This window comes from Mus caroli, chromosome 18, assembly GCF_900094665.2.
Source record: "Mus caroli chromosome 18, CAROLI_EIJ_v1.1, whole genome shotgun sequence".
NCBI classification, from domain to species: domain Eukaryota; kingdom Metazoa; phylum Chordata; class Mammalia; order Rodentia; family Muridae; genus Mus; species Mus caroli.
In genome coordinates, this window is record NC_034587.1 from 44,093,099 (window position 1) to 44,098,529 (window position 5,431).

At 43.3% G+C, this 5,431-nt stretch overlaps 1 pseudogene; it reads left to right on the forward strand.

Moving 5' to 3' along the window:
- Positions 1-2,660: 2,660 nt before the first annotated feature.
- On the forward strand, positions 2,661-4,037 carry LOC110285160 (annotated as a pseudogene).
- The last annotated feature ends 1,394 nt before the right edge of the window (positions 4,038-5,431 follow it).

The window sequence follows — 5,431 nt, forward strand, 5'->3', positions numbered from 1 at the left end:
TTTTTGTGATTGTATTTCTTTGTTAAGTTATACTTCCTTGAAATGTTCTTACTGTTTCATTCAACTGTGTTTTCATGGTCTTCATTAAGCCATTTATCTACATCTTCCTCGTGGTCCTTAAACATATTCATAACTGCTATTTTGAAGTCCTTATCTTGTGCTTCAGCTAAACTGCTTTTTTTCAGGACCTACTGCAGTAGGATTGCTGGCTTTGTGGGAAGGCATACTGTCTTGGTTGATCATATTTGTGCTGGCTTCTAGGCATCTAGAGTTAGGATGGTTGAAGTGTTTCTTAGCGTAGATATCTGGTCTCATCTCTGATGTGGATATTCTGTTCTTTGGTTGCTCTCGCCCATTCTGGAATCTAGTCTGGTGTGGTGGCTATGGGGTCCCTGATAATGTTTCTGCAGGTTAGCAGGTGTCTGAGTGACTTTTCTACTTCCATGACAAAACACCATGACCAAGGTAACTTATAGAACTTCTTACAGTTCCATGGGGTTTCAGAGAGTGAGTTCCTGACCATCATTTCAGGGAACATGACAGCAAGCAGATAGACATGGCACTGGGGAGTAATTTTTCTAAGTTTCACACATTATCTATTCCCACAGTCACTTCTCAATTTTCAGGTATCTTTAGAACAACACTGTCACTTTCAGTATAGTTTTCTGTCCTAGTAATTCTGTGTTGCCATAGGAGAATACCTGAGGCATGTTAACTTATAACAAACAGAGGTTTCTTTGGGCTTGTAGTTCTAAGGTTGGAAAGCCTCAGGGCACAGCATTGGACCATTTCTCTCTGAGGGAGAAAGCAGATGGGCAAGCAGGTTCCACCATGACCATTAATCCAGTCTCTGGTGACAAGCATTTATGAGTTTGTGCGGGCATGGTCTGCATGACCCAAAGATCACCCACCACGCCCCACCACTTGCCACTGTCACCCTGACACCTCTAACACATGAATGTGGGCAAAATAGTCAAACCAAAATGCCCACACTGCATCTGGGAGTCTCTCTTCAGTTGAGGTTGACCTCTTTGAGTCATTCTGCTCACAGATACAATCAGGTTAAAAGCCACTGGTCTTTGTTTCTTTCCCACCACCACCACCACCCCCCAAATCAAATTGAAGGGTCTTCATTGTTTCATCTATTCTGTTAGCCTACAATTCATGCTTAATACTTTGGTGGGTTTCTGCATCATCTGAATCTACCTTCAAAAAGCATTCTGCAGGCAGTTTGCAGGCTTCGTGAGCACATGCTCCAACTCTTCCCACTCCTCATTTGTGCTTTGGTCCATTTTACTTCTTCATGTACTGTAGATACCATGTTGCTACTTTGTCTCAAATACTTCTCTTTCAGTGAGATTTTAAAAAATAAGAAAATAGATTTTACTCATATTTTTTTATTTCTAATCCTTATCTTTGTGTAGACACAACTTTTACTTATGTCCCTTTAGCTGGAACAATTCTCTTAAACATTTTTTATTATATCTGTTGGTGGTGAATTGATAGGGTCATCTTTTGTTTAGAAGTGTTAACTTAGCATCAGGTTGGACAGGGTTCTTTTGTTTGTTTTATGGTTTTGTTCTCAGCCCTTTAAGGTATTCTGTTGTCTGCTTGCTTACCTGGTTTATAATAAGGCATTGGCTCTGATTTTATTCTGTTTCCCATTTTTAATATGTCTCCCTCTGACTGCTTGTAAGATTTTCTTTGTCTTTGGTTTTCAGTAGTTTGACTGTGGTAATATCTAGATTTTCTTTTGCTTTGTTTTTGTTTTTTTAATTGCTAAGTTTATTGGTTATTTTGTTTGGTGTCTAATAGTAATTTTTGAAAATTCTTAGTCATTACTTATTCAAATATTAGTTACAAATAATTGCTTATCAAATATTTTCTTCTTGGTGAACTCTGATTTAATACTGCCCCACAGCTCTTTGGTGTGTGTTCTAGCACACCTTTTCACTGTGTAGTGTGTCTTCAGACTGAGTAAGTTCTAGGGACCTCCATTCATGTGCCCCAGAACTTTCTCCTGAGCTGTGTAGACACAGTCTTGAGTCTTTGGAAGGCAATCTTTATCTATAGCTGTTTTGGGAAAATTTCTTACATCACCACTTATTCTTGATTGTATGTTCTATTCTCTTCTGAGATTCTACCTTTTCCATAAGCCTCTGATAATTTTATCACAGGAATCCAGATTGTTCCAACATCTGAATCATGTTTGACTCAGTTCTGACAATTACTTTACCTCTTCATACTGTATGAAAAGACATCTTGTGTCCACGGTGAACAAACTATTACTGATATTTCATTTGCTTCAGGTTTCTAATGTTTTCCTTATTTAAAATTTTGACATATTCACCATGCATCACTTTCTTATCATTTTAAAATGTAAAACTATTACATTCAACAGTATTTATCTTGAGTTCTGGTCGTCTTTTAAATTTTGTGCATGATATAAGTAAAAAGATAGGAACCATAATAGTTTAAGCACTGGAGAGATGGCTCAGCAGAGGACCTGAGGGATTCGGGTGGATGAAATGGAGGAAGGAAGAGTCTGTTGAAGGAAGAGAGGAAGAAATACCAACGGATGTGAAAGACTAGTATTGCAGGGCATGCTTGGATGGCTATGTGCTAGGGTGGAGACCTTGACTTCAGTCCCTTCACTAGCCATGACAACCGGAATCCTAGGGAAAGCAGCCACATTTCCCTTCCACGGAAATGGTGAAGCTGAGCCACTTCCTGGTGATGATAGGCTGAGGCAGGACCTCCAGTAGGTGATGGTGTCAGGACCCAATCTCTATGAAACTAGTCTGGTGTCTATGGGGGGCTCTGGTGATGGAGCCACAGGTCTGGCCACCAACCATCTCACAGCACCTCCCCTTCTGGCCCTGGTGATGAGGTGGCCCAGGGTATCCCTGGAGAAAGGTTTGACATCATAAGAAAGGTTTTGACATCATCAAGAAAGGGGCATCAACATATATAAGTGCACAAAGCAGCTGTTATCAGAGAGATTTGCCCGAGGCTCCCCAGCTGTGGATCTGGAGCTAGACTTGCAGATTGAGTTGCTGTGTGAGACAGAGCACAAGTATAAAAGTGTCTTGCAGCTGTGTGTTGGCTACTTACAGCCCACCTCTACAGCCTGCTGCAGACCCAGCATGTGCTAAGTGATGCATTTGCTGACCTCAGTCAGAAGTCCCTGGAGTTTCAAGAGGAATTTGGCTATAATACAGATATGTTAGAGCTGCCGTACAAGAATGGGGAGACGCCTCTAGGGGCCGTGAACTTGTCTCTAGCATCAACACACTGGTCAGCAAGATCATGGAAGCCACATTCATGACTGTCAAACAGTATGAGGCTGCCGGGCTAGAATATGATACCTACTGGACAGACTTAGAAGAGCGGAGTCATGCAGGGACGTGAGGTTGACTGAAGAGTGCCCAGGCCACTTTCCAGACTCATCGGGACAAGCAAGAGAAGCTGGGGAGGGGGGAAGGGGGGGGAAATGTAGCCATCAAGCAAGCTCAAGTTCCTAGAAGAAAACAAGATCAAGGGGGCTGGTGAGATGGCTCAGTGGATAAGAGTGCTCACTGCTCTTCTGAAGGTCCTGAGTTTGAATCCCAGGAATCACATGATGGCTCACAACCACCTATAAATGAGATCTGACTTCCTTCTGGTGTGTCTGAAGACAGCTACAGTAAACTTATTTATAATAATAAATCTCTGGGCCAGAGCAAGCAGGGACTGAGTTAGTGGGGGCCGACTAGAGTGAGCCGAGGTCCTAAATTCAATTCCCAACAACCAGATTGAAGGCTCACAACTATCTGTGCAGCTACAGTGTGTACTCATATACATAAATAAATGAATCTTAAAAAAAAAAAAAGAAAGAAAACAAGATCAAGTTAATGCACAGCTCTTGCTCTTCTACAGTCCTACGTCTGCCTCCTTTGCTGGGAACCAGAAACAACTGAAGCAGACCCTGCAGCAGTTTCAACATCAAGCTACGGCCTCCAGGAGCCAAGAAGCCTTCCTGGTTAGAGGAGCAGTGAGCGGCTCACAGCCCGACTCGGCTCTCAAGAAGGACACTGGGCGGGGCAGCCCCAGGTAGAGTAGATTGGACAGGGGATGCCCTTTGTAGTTTACTTGCTGGCTTGGGCTCCCCTTTCCTGGCTGGGGTCTGACACCAGTTTTGCCCATCCTGCTGTGGTCTGAAGAGTGCCTGTAGACCCAGAAGCTGCTGCCTTGTCCTTTATCTTCCTAGCTACTGGGTTTCATTCCCAGATCTTTTCCTTCCACTCCACAGCCAAAGGCTAAGATGGAATCCTCCTGGCCGATGGAATCATCTCTTAGGTCTATCCCCCAGCTGGGTTTCATTCCCAGATCTTTTCCTTCCACTCCACAGCCAAAGGCTAAGATGGATCCTCCTGGCCGATGGAATCATCTCTTAGGTCTATCCCCCAGCTGTTAGGATGTGCCCCTGACCAAAGGCAAGTCCGCAAAAGGCTTTGTCAGCCAATGGCAGCTCTTCTTGGGTTCCGCTGGGCCAATAGTGTTGTCTCCAATACACTTTGTCCCTCTTCGATGTGTGTCCGTTGTAGAGAAAGGAACCAAAGGGGTGGGGATAATGCAAGCCCTTTTTATGGCCCTGCATGTGAATTGACCCGCTCCTGGTCCACCCACCCAGTACACATAAAACACTTGCAGAGGATGCCGGATCAATTCCCAGAACTCACATCAGGATGTTAACAGCCACCTGAAACTCCAGCTCCAGTCTGATGACTTCTTTCTATCTTTTTATTCTTTTGCCTTCATGGATGCCTGCACTCATGTGTATGTGCACACACATGTACACACACACACAATAAATCTTAGAGAAATGAATTACACTTAAGCACATAATTAGTATCAATGTTGGGCAATTTTGGTATGAAAACCATTCTAAAATTTTCTCTTAGATGAAAAATTAGTAAAGTACACATTTTACCAGAGTCAGAGTAGGGAAATGTTTATCTGGAAGGTTGAAAGTTTATGAGACTGCATTCCCAACTTTACCCAGACTGCTGCATAAAAAAAAAGTGAAGGGTCTCTCAAAATCTTCACATGAAGAGTCCGCTAGAAGCAGTGGAAGGTTTTTAAAGATGGTGTGTGTAGTGGCTAGTTTTGTGTCAACTTGACATGGCTGGAGTTATCACAGAGAAAGGAGCTTCAGTTGAACAAATGCCTCCATGAGATTCAACTGTAAAGTATTTTCTCAATTAGTGATCAAGGGGGAAAGGCCCCTTGTGGGTGGGACCATCTCTGGGCTGGTAGTCTTGGGTTCTATAAGAGAACAGGCTGAGCAAGCCAATGGAAGCAAGCCAGTAAAAATATCCCTCCATGGCTTCTGCATCAGCTCCTGCTTCCTGACCTGCTTGAGTTCCAGTCCTGACTTCCTTTGGTGATG